The sequence below is a fragment of the Chiloscyllium plagiosum genome, unplaced genomic scaffold (genome assembly GCF_037043375.1).
Source record: "Chiloscyllium plagiosum isolate Xiang-an unplaced genomic scaffold, Cpla_swu_hap1 HiC_scaffold_23, whole genome shotgun sequence".
NCBI lineage: Eukaryota > Metazoa > Chordata > Chondrichthyes > Orectolobiformes > Hemiscylliidae > Chiloscyllium > Chiloscyllium plagiosum.
This window is the reverse complement of record NW_028270161.1, coordinates 33,054,473-33,075,353: the sequence shown is the minus strand read 5'-3', so window position 1 is coordinate 33,075,353 and position 20,881 is coordinate 33,054,473. Positions and strand designations below refer to the sequence as shown.

The window sequence follows — 20,881 nt, the reverse complement described above, 5'->3', positions numbered from 1 at the left end:
AATACATGTCAGAGTAATTGGCATCCAGATTGGCACACTTTCCAGTCAAATCTGCAGATGTGGTACAAACACCTGGCAACAACAGTGGAAACTGTCTCCAGAACATTGAGAGTGAGTGTACAGTTGATGATGGGTCCTAAATAGAACCAGTGAACCAGGACAGTTACACTTTGGAATTGTTGAATACTGATCATTTTAAAAAGTATTTGCGTATTACCAATTGAACATTTATAATCACAGCAAATTAAGTTGACAGTATTGTTTAATCATGGTGTAGTAAAACATAGGTTTCCTAAACCAAGCTTTCTCACAAGGTTGCTGCAAGGCAGACACTGATACTGATAACAGACTCCTGCTTAGTCTTGTTTTTTCAAGAGGTGCATTCACAAAATTCCTACTTGCAGAGACATAAGAGTAGAAATTGAATCCATTTATCTCCAGAGACGCTATTTTTATATGTACATGCAAATATCCCACTTTCTTCAGTGTGTTTTATGTAATTTGTGTAATATGTTCCCCTAGTTTTCCTGTTTAAGACCTATGTTTAATCTTTTATCCTGCTCATTCCCGCCATAATCTTCCCTGAGTCTGTAGAATCCTGGTGGGTGGTATAGTCTTTGTGAGGCAGGGCAGACTTCTACAAGCCAAACATTCTTTTGAAGTAACATCAGCGGCTTGTGTGAGATCTGGTTAGACAGTTCCCAGAGACCAATCTTCACTGTTTAATACATTGCTTATCAAGCAGTGCAGAACCTACAAGTGCATAGATCCATATGATAATAAGTAGCAGGGAAATTAATTTAGAAACAAAGAGGGGTGCGTGAAAGCTATCATTCTTTTACCTTAAAAGCATCATGTGTGTCTCTTTTGTTGAATTGAGCACAATGTTTATGGCTCCCCATCAGGATAATTGCTCCAGACATAAATTCATTAAATGATCTTAAACCCTATCCTGTTTGTACAGCCAGGGTTTTCCAGTTAATTACAATAATTATGATGGGCACACCTCAGAATGTTTGCATTTTTTCCTATGATGAATGATGCACAAAATTTTGGAAATCTCATGTTGTATTCAATTGTAATTTTTCAGCTACATGAACACATCAAAAACAAAGTAATTGCTATACCACCTCTTTTCTGCTCTTTTTTTGTTTTGCCTATTTTCTTTGAAAGACACAAGCCAAGTTCTAATTTGTACTTCAAAATTGGAAATATAACTTAAAAATAAGTTGCATACATTAAAGAATATATTTTATGTATGACATAAATTCTAATAGTTATAGTTAATGCAGCTAAGTAAGCATTCACTTATAATAGACTTCTGTTTTGTAATGTCAATGTTTGCTATCTAAACTAATAGGAAAAAATATTTGTACAGGGGCTGAAACATTTTAATTTTACCTCTCCAATTGAGGATGGAAAATGAAGATATCAAAATTACATTTTCCTAAACTGGATTTGTACAATATTACACTGCAGCTGTGAATTCTGTAAACTTCTAGGTCAGTTAAATTTCATCAATAGCTGCTACAGTCTCCATACCTTCTGGACACTAAAAGGCACGTTCCATCTGTTTCCTTACCCATCCCCCACCACCAGCCACCCACACTCTCCACACAACCCCGATACCATGCTTCTGAACCCCAACTCTTTATCCTTTTGCTTTTTGATTCAAAGTTTACCACACTTGCGTAACATACTCTGAACAGTGGCACATGAAAGAGTGCAAAAATTATCTTGTGGTTTTGGAGTTTTCTGTCTATTCATTTCTGGAATTTAACTACGATATACAAGCCTAAAGTCTCAGAACATTTTTAAAATCCTACATTAAGCATATTTTGCATTCCGCATATGCTCCTTGTAGCTTGGTTTGTCTCCTCGGTGTTTGAAAACAATAGGTATATTCGGTCCTGTTACAATTATGCCCTGATTGTAGAATTTGTGGAATGCACTAAAATCGTTTTGTTAATTCTGATCCCAGTAGTGGCAATAATACTTTTCCATTTTCCTTTCAAAAACAATTGAATAATTGTTACAATGTGTATGTGCCGAGGTTCCTTTACAATTAAATTGGTAAATGACTACAAAGAAAAACAAAATAAAATAAATTCCCTCAATATCACACTTTTTCACATATTTTGCTCTTTTTATATGACATTAACAAAATGGTTGGGGTGAGGTGAGATCATTGTTCTGACTATTCTATTGAACAGCAATATGAGAAGAGAGAACATTTCTGACTTTGGCATTACCTGAATAGAGCTGTATTTGATAGGACACTTGCACATCCATTTAGCAGCCTGACCAGTTTACTCATACGGCCACATGATTGTCTGAGCTCAATACACATGTAAATTCCTTTTGGAGTTCTGGGAAAGAAAAGCTGCTGAGAATATATTGATCTATTACTCACCATACAGCCCAAACAAAATTCAGTAGCATTCAGGGCAGAATATTGGGCTGGGCAAATAAAAGGCCAATGTGATTGTACCCAAATTTTCATCACACCCAAAAAGAATCTTTATTCCACTGCATCGTTACACAAAGAGAGAAAATAAATACTTCCTCATAATGGCACTAAAATCATATCAACACAGTTTATAATAATTTGAAGTTACGAGAGTGTCAGTGCAGCTATGCTTTCAACCATCAATGGGAATGACACGCTGAGGATTGAAAGTGGCTGATGGCAACAGGATATGGCAAGATAGACATCAGCAAGTTTATATCATCCATTAGAAGATTAAAAATTAAACATTTGTTTCATCCTTGGCTCAGTGCTAGTACTCTCTCCTCTGAGTCAGAGCACCCACTCCAGAGACTTCAGCAGATGATCCGGCATGACACACTGTTGGAGTGCTGAGGTATTGTTGAATTGTCAGAGGTGCTGGCTTCAGATGTGGCATTAACCTAAGGCCAATCTGTCCTTTAAGACCAACAGAAAGAATCTGTGGCACTATTAAAACAAGGAAGAATGTCATATTGTGGTCAAAAAGAACACACTAAAAGTGATTATCTATTTACCTATCTCATTAGTGCCTTAGGATATTGCTGTGCATAAATTAGCTATTGGATTTCCCTGTTTGATGGCAGTGATTTTATTCAGATATATTTTCACTTTTGTGAAGTGCTTCAGAATACTTTGTGGCAATGGAAGGCACTATATAAATGCAAGATGGCTTTAATTTTTTTTTTACTTTTTTTAACTCTTTCTCAACCCAATTGTTGATTTGGCACAATCACACTTCTTCTTGTGTGTGGAATAAGGAAAAATTCAAAAAGGACTACTTAACATTGCTTCTTTGCATTAAGTTTATTTTGACATTGATCCATCTTGAATAAACAGATTAATGCCCACCTAATAATAGCAACAAAACAAGAGGACCTGCATCAGGACCCTATTCAAAATGGCTACAGCACACTGCAGCACTCCCATTCCTGCGAAGAGAAGAACACCTTGAAAGAATCTTCACCAAGAACAGATACCCCCGCAACTTCATCCACAGATGCCTAACAGACAAACAATGCAATGAGCTAAGCCATGACCCAACTCACTAGACACGCTACCTTACATAAAAAATGTCTCAGAACTAACAACCAGACTTCTCTGACCACTTGGATTCATGGCAGCCCATAAACCAATAGCCACGCTCAGACAACAACTCACGAGAACAAAAGACCCTATATCCATCATGTGCAAGACTAACGTAATTCACAAGATTCCATGCAAAGACCGCACAAAACACTACACAGGGCAAACAGGCAGACAACTAGCAATCCGCATCCATGAACACCAGCTAGCCACTAAACGCCATGACCAGCTGTCCCTAGTAGCCATATACACAAATAACAAGGACCACAAATTCGACTGAACATTCAAATGTGAACTTCAAAACTGATGACTTCCAAAATGTACAAAGATCCAGAACAACATGTTTGCAACACCAACATCTCAAGGTTTTCTTCCAAGTCACACAACACACGGGTGGCATGGTGGCTCAGTGGTTAGCACTACTACCTCACAACACCAGGGACCTAAGTCTGATTCCACTCTCAGGTGACTGTGTGGAGTTTGCACATTCTCCCTGTGTCTGTGTGGGCTTCCTCTAGGTGCTCTGGTTTTCTCCCACAGTCCAATGATATGCAGGTTAGATGGATTGGCCAAACTAAATTGCCCATCATGTGCAGGCTAGGGGCACTAGCCATGGTAAATGTAGGGTTGTAGGGTCGGGGTGGTATGCACTTTGGAGGACCAAATGGACTTGATAGGCTGAGTGGCTTGCTTTCACACTGTAGGAATTCTATTCTATGATTATATAATCATCATTCATTTATTGTTGATGCTTAAAAATCCTGGATATTCCTGTCTAACAATATTGTGAAAGCATCTCCACTGTACTAATGATAATAATTTAAGGCCCATCCAACCAGGTATGGGCAAAAAATGCTAGGCATGTCCTTAATTTTCAATTTTTTTAGTTTGTTCATGGAACGTGGGTGTCTCTGGCTTCATCAGCAATCATGACCCATCTCTAACTGGCATGGAGAAGTAGTGGTGAGCAGCCTTCTTGACCCTCTGCAGTCCTTGGACTGTGAGTGTACACAGTTAAGAAGTGAGTTCCAGTTTTTGATGCAGCAACAGTGAAGGAATAGCAGTCCAAGTCAGAATGCAGTGAACTTGGAGGGGAATATGCAGCCTGTACATTTGCTATGTCTGCCCATCTGCATGGTAGAAGTCACAAATTGGGAAGGTGCAGTTGAATGAGCCTTGGTGAGTAGCTGCAATGCATCTTCTGGATGATACATACTGCAGCCACTGTTCGTTAGTGCTGAAGGGAGTTCATTTGTGAAAGAGGTGGATAGACTGTCAGTCAAATAGGTTTAGTCCTCAATGTGCCTTTAAGTATTGTTGGAACTGTACTCATCCAGTCAAGTAGAGATTATATCACTCACTCATCAAGCTCCTGACCTGTGCCTTGTGGATGGTGGTCAGGCATTAGAGAAACAGGAAGGAATGCCTTCTCATGCTTTCCTGCATTCTTAATTGAACCAGGCATGGTCCCCTAGCATCCATGATGTGGTATGGACCACCCGCAGGAGTAGAATTGCATTCAAACACATTTTGTAACCTCATACCACACTAACCACACTACCATTACCATCAAGCTGGGGACCAATTCCTGACCTTAAATAAAATGACTTAAGAAAATGGTTGATTAATATGATTTAACATTGATATTGTAAACAACTTTTATAACAATGATAGCTTTCAATGAGCAGCATTCAAGTTGTATGTATATGTATGCACATTTAACATGAGCAAAACAGATTGCTATAAATTTGCGATTTTTTTTTTTCATTTTAAAAAAGATAAGGGAGCTCTTATTTGTGCCACTTTCTGGCATTACCGATACTTAAGGCTTCCTGGAAGAATACCTTCCTCCCAGAGGATCATACATTACCAATGACTTTTAAGATGGTGATCACTGGAGACCTCCTACCCAGTTTGCTTCGAAATTTTGCACTTTGCTATTCTGCAAAGAGTGAAGACAGAGTGTAATAAGAAAAAAGGAATAACATAAAGAGGAGGAAAGGTTAACTTTTGTGAAAGATAATTGTGAGGCATGAGTGCAAGATGACACACTGTTGGCTGTTTCAATAGAGCTGTGAGGAAAATGACAGGAATGAATGAGGATATAAGCATTATTGTGCATGAAAATACTAGAAAAATTAGAATATGGTGTTTGGGATCCAAAAGTATGTTGCCTTTCAGCTTTCCTGCCCCCCCTGAACTCATCATTCCATGTGATAGATTTAGGACAGATGTCAGAGGTAGTTTCTTTACTCAGAGAGTAGTAGGGACGTGGAACGCCCTGCCTGTAACTGTGGTAGACTTGTTAACTTTACAGGCATTTAAATGGTCATTGGATAGACATATAGACCAAAATGGAATATTGTAGGTTAGATGGGCTTCAGATTGGTTTCAAACGTTGGCACAACATCGAAGGCTGCAGGGCCTATACTGCACTGTAATATCCTATGTTCTATGTTTGAGGGACCATGCTGCTGCTGCTCACATCATTGACCATTTCCAGGCACATCATTTTATTTTGAGAGGCCAAAATTCTACAGAAATAGAAAGAATAATCAAATGAGCCTGTGGCTAAAAATAACAGCGGCACAGGAGGGAGTGCTTTAGATTTCTGGAACATCTGGATCAGTTATGGGGCTAGCGAGGTTTGCAAGGTTTACATATTAGCAGGACCAGGACTGATTTCCACCTGGAGAGATTTTGCTAGTACTGACCTGAGGGATTTAAACTAGTTTATCAAGGGGGTGGAAAACTAAGACGGGAGAATAAAAAAGCTAGTTAGAGGAGTAGGAAAGCAGTAAACATAAGTGAAAAACAACAGAAACAAATCCTAGAATAAATTAGCATTGATTTATAGAATAGTGCTCAATCTGAATGCATATTGCATTCACAACAACATAGACGAATTGATAGTGCAAGTAGATGTAAATGTATATGATTTGGTTGGCATTACTGAGATATGACTGTGGGTGACCAATACTTCAATAGACAGTGTAGCTGCAGAAAGAATGTCTCAAGTAGTGGTAGGGTCTATAACCAAAGACCACAATCTCAGAATAAAGGGCAAGCCCAAAATATGACTGAGATGAGGAGGAACTTGTTCAGTCACAGAGGTAAATCTTATGAACTCTCTACTCCAGAGGCCGTGGCAGTTATTGACTAAGTTCGAGACAGAAATTAAATGATTTCTAATTACTAATGACATCAAGGAATATGGAGATAGCGAGAGAATGAGGTATTGAGGTAAATGATCAACCATGATTTAGAATGGTGGAGCAGGTTCAAAGGGATGATAGTCAAGATTACAGTGGTGCTGGAAAAGCACAGCAGGTCAAGCAGCATTTGAGGAGCAGGAAAATCGATGTTTCACCAGGCAAGTATTGTAGCAGGTTTGTTGTAGTTCTTTAATTTAGCTGTTATAAAAACATCTCACTTTGAGCAGGGCTCCTGCCGAAACGTCGATTTTCCTGCTCCTCGGATGCTGCCTGACTTGCTGTGCTTTTCCAGCACCACGCTAATCTTGACTCTGACCTCCAGCATCTGTGGTCCTCACTTGCACCTCAAAGTGATGATAGCCTACTCCTACTCTGATGTTCTTATGTTCCTGCGTTCCTTCTGTCCCCAGAAAGCACATTCACTTCCCTCCTTCAGACACTGCAGTAAAATCTCCAAATAGGATGCAGAAATATTAGCATTCAGCCTTTCCAGGTCTCTTTCCATTCCCACAGCTACTGTAGCTACATGAATCAATGTAGAATTCAATCTATCTAACCCTGCTCAGAATTTTTTTAACTAGAAATTCTTCCTTTGACAAATTTAGCACATCATGCCATCCATACTCTGCAATTAGTTGGGAAACCTCAAAGTGAGATGTTTTTATAACAGCTAAATTAAAGAACTACAACAAACCTGCTACAATACTTTTCAGATTTTTAATCCATTTCAGCTTCTTGCTGTATATGGTCTGTTCAGATATAATTCTGCCTATCCTGCACAAGGTTGTTTCAGCTGCAAAGTAGTTAGTTGCCTGATCTCCCCCTCAGTCACAGCAATGTGGGCTTAAGTTGCAATACTGGATTAGGTTCAGAATTCAAGCTGACACTTCAGTGAGACACATCGTGGTATCCGAGATGTTGCTATGTTTCAGGTAACATATTCTTTTTAAATGCATTGGTTTTTTCTTTTTTCTTTTCAGTCACTTACTTCTTGCAATAATTTTGGCTCAAACTTCCCTGGTTTGAGATTCTTCCATTGGTGCTCGAAGGCTGTTTGCTGGAAGAAATTGATGTGCACTTTCCTTTCATTTTCTCCCAATAGATATTTATACTTATGGGGACATTCATTACTCCAATTATGATATAGCTGAGATCAGAACTCAATTTATGCATGATGAATTTTTGTATCCATTCTTTTATTGCACCATTCTACAGTGTAATATTTTGTGTCATGACACTTTAAATTTTTTTTGCTATTGAGTGGTCAGCATCAAAGAGATATGTTCTTTGCAAATGTATTGCATCTATTACATCCCTTCCCTTACATCATGGTCAGCTGTTGCTCCACTTTCTCAATAGCTCCTGAGAAGAGTCAGCAGACTATTTTCTTTATTGATGTAGATCTTAAATGCAAGTACGGAGGAGGTGCAATAGGTTGTTTGCTGTAACATTCTCAATTGTCTCATTGTTGTTCGGACATTCCCGAGTGCTGTCTGTATCTTATTTAAGACACTCCAAATATTTCCAATGTTCTGTCAGACAATCAAATGTTTTGTAGAGCCTTAGAAACATTGTTGGGTCTAATTTAGTATCTGCATCTTCATCAGGAGATCTTCATCTATATCTCTGAAAAGCATCTTAAGCCATTTCACAATGAGTTGTTTCATTCTAACATCATTCTCTACACTCAATATATGCAGAAGGTATGTGCATACGTGCTCATAAACTATAATTTTATGCTTTCAATGACTAGCTTTGTTGTATTGACCACAATTTAAAAGCTCTTTCAATTCCCTGCTGTGTTTTAAACTTGTGACTAGCTCTGAAAGTTAGCAGGAATATCACATTCAGCTATTTTTTTCATTTATTCTTGGAATGAGAGGTCACTGGTTAATGATTTATTCCCATCGCTCTGAATGGGAACTCATTGCTATGGGTCTGGAGTTACATGTAGCCAGGCAAGGTAAGAATGGCAGTTTCCACTCCGAACTGGCATTAGTGAACCAGATGGGCTTTTTTCAACAATCAAGAGTGCTTTGATGGTCATCATTAGACTCCTAATTCCAGATATTTTTAAAATATTGAATTCAAATTCCACAATCGACCATGGTGGGTTTTGAATTCAGGTCTCCAGAATATTATCTGGGTCTCTAGGTTAACAAATCCAGTGATAATACCACTAGGCCATCACCTTCCCATTGTGATATCATCATTGTTTCAATAGGGAAATCTTCACTGTTGCATTAATTAAGATAATCTTCATCATTGTATTGCTTTCATAAACAGTCCTTCAAAAGAAAATAATGTCAATCAGGCTTCATGATATGTCTAACACCTTGAGGTAATGTAGTTTTACCACTTGACAGGGGCACATCTAGTAAATCTGAAACTGTCAAAATCACTTCAAGAATGGAAGGTGCTGCATCTTGAATTCCACAAAATGACTCAGTGCAAAAATATTGAGCCTACCTTTCCTTTGAAGAAATGATCTAGGCTAAAAAAAATCATTTGCACTAGAGTGTTTTATTGGTAAGTTAAAGTTGTCCTAATGAAAATCAGTTTTAATTAATATATAATGATGCTGGACAATGCCAGGATCTATACAGGGAATTTCTGAAATACTCTAATTAACATTAGAAAATAGCAGGAAGACACTCATTAATTAATGATCCCATTTCCAATCACTATCCAGTGACACCTAACGAAAAGGACATACATATAGATATTCGCTGAGGCCAAATATAATTCAACTGTCGTGACCCTACAGATAGGAGAAAGTGAGGACTGCAGATGCTGGAGATCAGAGTCAAAAAGTGTGGTGCTGGAAAAGCACAGCTGCTCAGGCAGCATTGAGGAGCAGGAGAGTCGATGTTTCGAGCATAAACTCTTCAGAGCTCCTTGATGCTGCCTGAGCAGCTGTGCTTTTCCAGCACCACACTTTTTGACCCTCATTCTACAGATAGCCTGCCAATATCAATAATAAGTCTAAGCTCAAATATGAATAAAAGGTAAAATATTAGAGGTGGTTTGGCCTTGCAGAATCAGACCCCAACATCAAGTAGCATATTCATTGGAAAAGCAGAAAAAATGTAACTGTATCGTTCACTTAATATAGAGGGTATTTTATTATTAGGGTAGTGTCCCTAAATACATTTAATTTTCAGTTAAGTGGACAGTTTTTGGAAGTACAGAACTTAAGTATGGCTGAAAAAAGACACATTTTGTTAAAGGTTTTCCCCTTGCACTCATCAGGACAGTTTGCAAGAATACTAATTTAAGGTGAAAGTCAACATTTATACTGTCCGAGGGGAAACTGCAAATTGGTTGGCACATGGACTCTGATTGGTAGGGACATTGCCACAGAGAATACAGCAACTAATGATCATTGACAGTTTACTGCCAGGCTGTTTTTGCATTTTAAACCAAGCAAGTTGATTCTGATTAGTCAAGGCACTGCCCCGAGAAATGAAGCAGCAAAAGGCTGTCATTCTTTCCTGTGGAGTTGAAATAGGTGCAGTGTGTGTTCATGTTCTTTCTGTTTGCAATGAAAAGAGTTCTGCGTAATAATGCATGTAGCATCCAATACTCACAAGTTCACCACACTGAGCCTGACTGACTAAGTTGGTTAATTCTTCAAATCTAATGTTGGACAATATGTTGCCAGTTTGTAATCATGGGCTGGTTGGGTATGGTCAGTACTTGGCTTATTGCAAACAGTCAAAGTGATGTGCTATTTGATGCAATCCACTAGTCTATGGACTGCACAGTCTACATACTTGGTGTTACACCAACATTGAAAGGCCATCATTTTTGGTCTGATTTTCTTGGAAGCATAGGGTATCTGAAAGATTTGAGCAAGCTGTAAAAATTTGTAGTTTTGCACTGTTACCATGCAATAGCAACGTGAGTGCTGTTTGCCATAATAGGATAAAAACCAAAAGACCTGTGAATGCTGTAAATCAGAAACAAAAATAGAAATTGCTGAAAAAGTTCAGCAAGTCTGGCAGCATCTGTGGACAGAAATCAGAGTTAACCTTTTTTCTTCTTGTGCCCGAAATTCATTAAGGTTGGGAGGCAGGGGAATACAACTAACACTTTTGCTGAGTACAGAACTTCCAACTTGGAATAGCAGAACGCCAGGGATGGTGAATACAGGAAACAGTCATTCTGAGGAAGGACCTTCTCAACTGGAAACTTTTAACTCTGTTTTCTCTCTACAGATGCTGCCAGACCTGCTGAGCTTTTCCTGCAATTTCTGTTTTTGTGCCATAAAAGGGTCTTGCTTTAAAGCCAAAAAGACACAAATGCCAAATCACACAAATGAATAATGTGGCATCTGAGTTTCAGTGCTGCTATGATGCCAGATATGTAGGCCCTATGCCCCAAGGACTCGCAGACTGTATTAAACAGTAAGTCCCTTTGGCTGTTTGCAGCAAACCACAAACTCACCATACTCAATCAGCCCACAACTGCAAAATTGTAGTGCAGTGTCCAACATTAGATGTGATTCCATAACAGGACACTTTTTTTTTGTTGGATAATCTTAAGTATGCAAGAAACTAGACTAACAACTGTTTTAAGATTGCAAGTTGGGCTTGCAGTGGGGAACACTGGGACATGCTGGAAGCTATAGATATTCATACACAGACAGCAAGAACATGTACATGCACTGTGACTGTTTCAATTCAATACAATATGTCCTGTTCATTTCTCAGAGTTAACCTACCTCGTTTAACATGTAAACAAAGTATGACAGTTAACTGTCAATCATCAATAACTGGTGCATTCTCCTTGGCAATGTTTCTACCAATCAGAGTCTACTTTCCAACCAGTCAGCACTTTTCTTTCATACAATAACGAAAGTTTCCCCCTTAATTTAATATCCTTGCAAATTGTTCTGTTGGAAAGCTTCAACAAATATATCATGTTTCAGTCAAACTCAAATTACAGCAGAGACCAATTTCAAAAGATAGCTGCGTTTTAATAGAAAGTTTAATTTTCCTTCAACATTTGGCTACTTTTTTGTCTGTTTTCCACTAAATTGAAAAGCTAACTTAAAGGATTTGGATATGTTAGTCTCATTCAAACCACAGTGAAAAATTGCATGCAGCCACTGTCAAGAATTATAATGATAGTTTCAAAACAAGGGAGCCAAAACATTTGAAACAAGCCAAAATATTGAGGTTTTTACATAGTTTTCTGGTATAGTAGGAAAAATATCTATTTATACTTAGTGACAACATGTCTTACTCAGACACATGGTAAGTGTAATGTCTGTGTGTTTGTATGTATATCTTATATAGATGTACAAATAAAGAAATTACAGAGGCTGTAAGTCATGGAGTCTGGATCATGTGCTTACTGCAGCTTAATACTCCCTTCATCATCAATTTGATCCATTGCATTGCTTATGCCTTCAAATAAGTTTGTGTGTTACCACTTAATAGGTAATTTGGATAAAACAATCCAGAAGCATTTTTGTAGGAAACATTATCTATAACTTGGACATTACAGTAATACTGAATATCCCAGGTCAGACTTATCTAAATAAGAAAAACAATGTGTTGTGTACATTAGTAATGATACGCAAGTTTTAATTTAGAAAGAGCTTTCAAATTTTAGATTATTAAAACTGATTCAGACAAAATTACAAAGAGCAAAAGCCATCAATCTAATGTAGTGATCATTAGTTTAAAAAAGTATTGATGCTTTGGATGCTTTTATGCTGTTTGGTCTTTTTGTGCTAGTAAATTGAAGCAAAGCTAAAAGCACTTGTCTTTTGACTTTCTACATTAACCTCTTATTGATTAGCGTGCAAGTACTTAACCAAAGTAGCCAATATAAACTTTATTACCTACAAAAACCATGTCAGTATGCTTGATCATGACCAGTCTTCAATTTGCAACCAACAGTTAAAGAGTATTCTGACTGCTGAGATGACTGGTGAAAAAAAATGCTACTTTTTATCTCTCCAGCAAGTGTAATGGGAATGTTAGCTATTAAATGATTATAAGTGCAGTAGCTATTATGTTAAGTTTGTGTTTCAACACCACCATCTTACAAGATGGAAGGCTGTCACAACATTGGCCAAGATAATGGGGATAATTTCTCTGCCTTTTTTAAAATATGCCATACAATATTTTACCATGTGGTCAGGTGACCCTTGACTTCCAGGATTGTTGCAGAAATATTGCCATCTTTTCATGAGCATAGATACAAACTTGAAATGAAGAAGCCAACTTTAAACCTAGCCGGACTCTACAATTTGCATGGTGTAGAGCTGGAACAGACAGTATTCATGCAGCCAGGCTTTGGATGATTAGCTTCCCGTTGAAACCACAAAGGCCTGAAACTGCCTGACCAGGTGATAACAGCCGCATTTTTTACACGTGAACCTGCTTTGTGAGAAGATTGTTACACAGACTCGGTGATACCCAGCTCAGTAGGAGGCCAGAGGCAGAGTGTGACAAGGACAGCACTGGGCAGCTGAAGGTTCAAAACCATATTCTGTGATCTCCAAATATGGAAAGTAGTAGACCGTCCTGCCCCCGTCCATTGCTCATATTGGACACAGGCCACAGAATCTTAGAGAAGGGCACAAAGAGCGGGATAAAAGAGACAACCCAGAGCCCCAGCTTTCACTCTGCTTTTTGCGCCTTCTTCAGTGGTGTCTCCAGAGAGTGCCTTGACTGGCAAGCTGCACAGCATCTTCAGCTCCTTGAACTTCATGGTGAGCATCGTCAGACTGAGCAGACCCAGAGAGACCACTTTGGTGAGACAGCCCAAAGACCAGAACCAGCCCGAGAAGACAGGGAAAGCTTAAACCGATGACTGAAATGCTGAAACATCAAGCAACCCTCAAATATCAATGGACAACATGTCCCAGTCTTATTGAATAGGTATTACCTATCTTCCCAAATAAACGGTAGGGACCTGTGGATAAGGCATAGCAAATCCTCAGAGGTGTGTGTCAGGAGTAGATAGCCAGCTTAGATTTGAGATTGTTTACTTCGAGATTTAAGACTGTTTAGTGAAGAGTCCTATGAAGAGATTGATAAAGTATAATTAAAGTACAATGGTAGAGTCAGATAAATATTGTTTTTCCTTGTTATAATGTTCAATAAAGTTGTGTTGAACATTTTCCTTACTCTTGTTCCCTATGTCTATATGGAGTAATGCACCTGAGTTAAAAAGGGTTACTGCAAACTGGTCAAGGTTAGTCAGGGTACATTTACCTATCTTTTCACTTAAAACAACCATCCGTCTGAGAAAGAAAGATAGGGACTTAGTCTTAATATTACGTCTGAAAGATGGCATGTATGAAAGTATAGTAATCCCTCAGTTCTGAGCTGGAGTGACACTCTACATTTGGACCATAACAACAATGGTTGTACTGATTGATTATAATGGGTTTGGGATGTCTTGAAGACATGATATATTGTGCAGATTATTGATTTCTCTATGTTCTAACAAAATCTGTTATATTGTATTCTACTGAAACTCATTTATTGCTAGTTCCTTAAATCTGTTGTTGAGGCCGTACTGGACATTGGTTAGGCCATTTTTAGAACACTGCATTCAGTTCTGGTCTCCCTGCTTTTGGAAAGATGTTGTTTAACTGTGCTATATACTTCTATGATTCTCTCTCTCTTTCTTCAACCTACCCGTTCCCTCTTCAATCAACAGGATGCTCGAGTCTACTGTCCTCCAACTATCATTCCTTGAAATATCGAGCTTTTCTGCAGTTCCTTTCACCCACTGCGGATCTTGAACCAGAGAATCTCCACACAGTTTTAAAAGTCTGAGAACAAATTCATTAAGCGGTACAATCTTGAATACACCTGAGCCTACGTTTCCGAGGAATCAGAGCCATTCAATACATAGTTTGGAAAAGGTACTCCTTGGTAGCTCATAACCATTCATTCTATTTTGTGTGGCTTTGCAAGGCTGTCACAAAGTTACACATCAGCAATTGAATCGATGAGTGAAACGTATTCAGGCCTGAGCAACAGACCATCTAAACATTAGGAGCAATTCTCAACATCTTTAATGCATTTCACAAGTGACGTGGTGATTTTCTTACCAGGCTGTGGCAAGATGCCAATTGACAATGATTATTGTTTCTTGAACGCCCTACTCAACTCATATATGTTCAGACTGCCGTCTACCCAAACTCGCCAAACTGGCTCAAAATCGGGAAAACTTGACGAGAAACCAGAGCAAGCCCCTCGTGGATTCAGCTCACTGTTTGCAAGCTCCATGTTGGAAACTAAGAATCAACATCTCCATGGGCACTGGCCATATGCGGCCTACTCCAGCAGACATTGGCATCTGATCCTTCTGGCACGCCTCCTATCCACTTATAGGATGCTTCTGCACATCAATACTGCTCCTTGGGTGCACCTATCATTGTAACACTGACAAGGACACTATGCACTTCGAGACACACATTCAGCTCATGGATTGAACCAGGCTGCAACTCTGGGCTTTTTGTTCACCATTATGGGCGGCACAGTGGTACAATGGGTGGCACGGTGGCACAGGAGTTAGCACTGCTGCCTCACAGCGCCAGAGACCTGGGTTCAATTCCCACCTCATGCCACTGTCTGTGTGGAGTTTGCACATTCTCCCCGTGTCTGCGTGGGTTTCCTCCGGGTGCTCCGGTTTCCTCCCACAGTCCAAAAATGTGCAGGTCAGGTGAATTGGCCATGCTAAATTGCCCATAATGTTAGGTGAAAGGTAAATGTAGGGGAATGGGTCTGGGTGGGTTGCTCTTCGGAGGGTCGGTGTGGACTTGTTGGGTCTGTTTCCACACTATAAGTAATCTAATCTTATAATGCACACTCACTCTGAACCTACCTGGATGCTCACAGCATCCCTGCCTTGCATTCTCTTTTTGAACTTTGGCCTCTAACCCAGAGAAGCGCAGCAGGTCAGGCAGCATCCAGGGAACAGGAGAATCGACGTTTCGGGCATAAGCCTGAAGAAGGGCTTATGCCCGAAACGTCGATTCTCCTGTTCCCTGGATGCTGCCTGACCTGCTGCGCTTTTCCAGCAACACATTTTCAGCTCTGATCTCCAGCATCTGCAGACCTCACTTTCTCCTCTAAGCCAGGGAACCAGGCTTGCAATACCACTGTCATTGGGCTATATTGCACCAACACAAATCAAGGAGGCTTGTTGTGAAAGTCAGCAGGCATCAGTCAAGTCGAGAAGATAGCCTTTGCTTAGGGTTTCCCAACGAGTAAGTCAATGGCAGTCCCCAATACCAGAAGAGGCCCTGTTCAGGATGGGCAGAGGCAGGATCCTCTCCCCATAAAGGGTGAGGAGCTCAATAACAGGCAACACGCTACCATCATGACTCTTTCTGCCCCATTTTGGACTATTTTCCTCCTGGAAAGGTGGGGTTTTACAAGAGATGAAGACGGGTGGCATACTTTTTACTGTTGGTGTGGGTGGAAAAGTGTCTCCTGAGAATCGCAGGCAGTGCAGAAGGCATGCAGGTTTAATGTTGTAATGGTTTGGTGGATGGCATTGAATGAGGTAAGATATTACAGGCAACAGTGAGAGTGCCAAAGCATAAGCCTTGGCGGGAGGTAGGTACAACTGCAGAGATAGGGTAAGTGTGAGGTATCAGAGAGAAAATGATGAACTTGACTGGCAGTGTGGAGAAGGGCATTGGCCTTCTTCTTACAGTGCTGGGCATTCTGAAACTGCTTTATTCAGGATGGCAAATATGGTCTGGCACTGTGGCCTCCACTGCTATTCTTGGGGGAGGAGGAGTTTCCATATCTGCTCCTCCTCAGTCAGCAGAACCTCCAGTACCAGCTTGCAAAGTGGGGCACCAATGTTCCCCTGTCTGTTGTGTCACAGACAAGTGTGAGGGACTGTGTAGAGCAGCTCCAGACCGACAGTCCCTATCCAAGTGCATAACAGGCTTTCAGAGATGACGTGGGAGCAAGGGATGCTGGTGAATTCTGGCATTTCCGCTGAGAGATGGGTTATTGTGGGAATGGCGTGGGGCAAGGTTGGGTGGAAATCAGAAGGAAGAGGAGCCATGGGGCTTTGAGAGTAATTAATGAGACAAACAGCAAGTTAAGGTGAGAGAACTCGCTGGGCCTTGTGGTGAATAATTCTCTAAAGAACCCAACGGTATTGTCATCCAAAAAAATACCAATTTGTATCAGAATAGAATGTCATTGCTGACTGCCATTTGACAAGCCGTTCAATGGCCCATTTTATAATCTTAGGAAGCAAATACAAGTAGCTATTTGACCCCAGAGCATCACAGAAATCACTGGTGTATAGATTTATCTGTATAACAGTTTGCACAAAAAGAGGTAGTTCCCAATACAGTACTTTATAAATAAAAGAACAGGGTCACACAAAACACTGAGAAATGGAGCCAAATCAAGGTCAGATTTAAAAGAAATGGAAACTTACTTACTTCAATTCATTTGTAAACCTAAATGGTTAAAACAAAGCATAAACTATATAACTATATCCATAATCTAGATCTAGAAGGCAGCATATTGTCATTTTGGCAGTTCAAAGATGGAAACAAGAACGTTCCTTGTCTATAAATCCCATTTGTACATTTACCAACTTTTATTAGATTCATTAATGACATGACAGTAGATTCAGGGACAGTGTGTTTGTTTGATTGATTATAAGATGTTCAAATGATTGCTTGAAAGGAAAGCCTGCAGTGATGATTGTGATTTTTTTCGGTAAGTTTGATTTTGCTAAGTATTACCTGGAAATTTAAATGTGCAGGTTTCATATGAAGAAACAATTTTTGAGCTAGTTCAAGTAAACATCATTTTCTTGTAGGTCCACACATCTGCTGTCTTTTATCATTGCATCAGTATTTCAAAAGCAAACAGTGAAATACTGAAAAGTGATTCAATTCCTAATCTCATAGGGAACAGAAACGTGGGAGATTCAGCTAGGAAGAAGAATGTTGAAAGAGTTAATCAGATCAATGTTTGACAGGACCCAGGTATGTTTCATATAGCTAATGCTATATTGTCATTCTTCCATCATAACATAGCTGTTGGAAGTAAGTTCCAAAATTCTGCTGGCTCTTTCTTTCCCAATGTAATTAGAAACAAAACATTTAAATGTCTGAGACGCAATGCAGACTCACATTGCTGTTGTTGTCCTTGCTTGTTGATTGAATGTTTCAAATATTTGTCAGCTTTTCCATCTTTAACATGTGACCCTGAAGAAGCAGTAAGTACATCTTCCAAAGAACAGCACTTTGAGAAATACTGCCTGGGGCTGAAATACCACAGGCATTCTGCCAGGTCTCTGGATATTTTGTCACTGACTTAGAAGGGGTGGAATTTCCATCTGACCTTTACAAGTCGAATGACAGGCGGGTGGTGAGACAATGGGTGGGGATTCCCTCAGCTATGACTTCCTCCTCTTGTTCCACAGGAAACCTAATAGCTGGTCTGTCAGAGACGGCCTGTGTACTCCACAAAGATGTGAGTGGAATGCAGAGTCCAACCTCTCCCCACTTCATCATTTTTCTCCATGGAAATCATAGTATAGTATCATAGCATCCCTGAGTATGGAAACAGGCCCTTTGGCCCAACAATTGCACACCGACCCTTCAAAAAGTAACCCAACCAGGCCCATTCCTCTACCCTTTATTTAACTCATGCACTTAGCCTACACATCCCTGAACACTACAGGCAATTTAGTCAGGCAAATTCACCGAACCTGCACATCTTTGGATTGTGGGGGGAAACCGGATCGCCGGAGGAAACTCACGCAGAAACGGGGAGAATGTGCAAACTCCACAAAGACATTCGCCCAAGGTTGGAATCGAGCTTGGGTCCCTGGAGCTGTGAGGCAGCAGTGCTAACCACTGAGCATCAACCCATTACTCAAAGGGGTGACCCTCAAGGAGATCAGTGCACCTGTCCCCAGGCCAGTGTAGAGACACTGTACCATGTGGCAGGGAAGATTTGTCTGAATTGATTCCTGCTCTCCATTGCACTGTGCTAATGAGGTGCTGCAGTTTTTACTTGTTTGTAAACATCATCAGATCATATACCAAATTTGTTCATCATAATTTTTAAGAAAACTAAATTATTTTAATAAAATCTAAAATTAGATTAGAGTCCCGACTCTCTCTAATCCCTTAAATAATGTGAGTAAAAGGCAATGTTTTGCCATGTTTTATTCTCATATGCACTAAAATTAATATCCTGAAATATTTTGCAAAGAATTTCCAAACCTGCAAACGTGGTTCATCCACACAGAAGAAACATAACATCTTATGGCACTTTACTTCATTTGACAGGAGGTATTTCGAGGTCATTTGTGTTTACACTGAAGTACTATATTTGCTGATGTGCAGACTCAGTGCCGCACCCTGTTACTGCAGATCTCCATCACAGAGCTTCAGAGCCCTCTGCAGGCTCTCATATGCTACTGGGTGAAAGGAAACATTTCTGCTCTTACTTGATGTACTTTGTTGCTTTATCTATACAACAGTTTGCACAAAAAGAGGTAGTTCCTCACACAGTACTTCACAAATAAAAGAACAGGGTCACACAAAACGCCTTGATCACCTGTATAAATTAAGAATTCAGCCCAAAAGACTATCTGTGTATTTCACAAGTGTTGCACACCACCATGCTCCTCTGCAGACCACCCACTAACCTGACTTGAAACGCTACAATTCTTCCTTCAGTGTCACTGGGTCACAGTGCTGGAGCTCCCTTCTTAACGTTAAAAGTCTCACAGTACCAGCTTACAGTCAGGTTTATTTGGAAGCACTAGCTTTCGGAGCGCTGCTCCTTCATCAGGTGGTTGTAAAGCAGGACCACAAGACACAGAATTTATAGCAATAGATTACAGTGATACAATGATATGTTGAACAAACCTAGATTGTTAAGTCTTTCATCTTTTAGAATGGGTTTGCTGGTTTTGGTTCTTTAATATGTTAATCCCAAAACATCTTTTAAGTCAGGTTCTCAAGATAATTTAAGGTTTTAGAACAAAAGGTGACATCTCAGACAATAGACAATAGGTGCAGGAGTAGGCCATTCTGCCCTTCGAGCCTGCACCACCATTCAATATGATCATGGCTGATCGTCCTTAATCAATATCCTGTTCCTGCCTTATCTCCATAACCCTTCTTTCCACAATCCTTGAGAGCTCTATCCAACTCTTTCTTAAATGAATCCAGAGACTGGGCCTCCACACAGAGCATTCCACACAGCCACCACTCTCTGGGTGAAGAAGTTTCTCCTCATCTCTGTCCTAAATGGTCTACCACGTACTCAGCTCAGACAGTGCATTAAAAGTGTGAGTTAGAATCTGTCTGTATCCCAATCTTGAGTCAGACTGGTTCTACTTCCAAAGTGGAATTTACAAAATATTATATGGATTGGCTGCCGGCATTGACTGCTTGCAGGTTCTGCATTTTTGAGCAAAATTGAATGTATCTGCAAATATAAGTCTGCAAATACAAATTCACCCCATAAACTTACATGTGTGTGCACGTGCAGGAGAGACAACAATCAGTGACATTTCACTTCAGACCTTTAGTGACCATTCTCCATAACCTGGTTTTGTGTGATTTTTAACTTTGTCCACCTCAGTCCAAAGCCAGCTCCTCCAAATCATCCCTTCTTAACAGCATTGTGGACGTACCTACATCACATGTACTACAACAGTTCAAGAGGCAGTTCACAACAATCTTTCAAGTACAATTAGGGATTGGCAACATATGCTGGCCTTGCCCCTCATGTCCAAAGTCCAGGAATAAGTTTAAACAAATGTTTGGAATGCCGAAGGAGATTTCTTCTAACCCACTATTCAAACTGTGGTGGGAAATTGAAGGAATTTGTATCTAAATAACAAACAAAATTGCTATTTTGTGGCATTGCATCAGAGTTTCGCATCATCAGTTGATTGGGAAAACATTGTCAAAATACCGAAACAGAATTAGCTCCTACTTCAGAACTCTGGGTGGTTTACTAAATTAAATGCAACAGGACAGCTCTGATTGCCAAGGAAGCTCCTGATTTCAGTTCTCAGTCTATACCATGTT

General features: G+C 39.9%; 1 long non-coding RNA gene across 1 annotated transcript in view; it reads right to left on the bottom strand.

Moving 5' to 3' along the window:
* The window catches only part of LOC148145865 (uncharacterized), a 46,166-nt gene extending 26,980 nt beyond the window's left edge, over nt 1-19,186 (bottom strand). The window contains exon 1 of the long non-coding RNA XR_015761216.1: nt 19,058-19,186. This is a non-coding gene — a long non-coding RNA (uncharacterized LOC148145865). The remainder of the gene's footprint in view (nt 1-19,057) is intronic.
* Nucleotides 19,187-20,881: the final 1,695 nt, after the last annotated feature.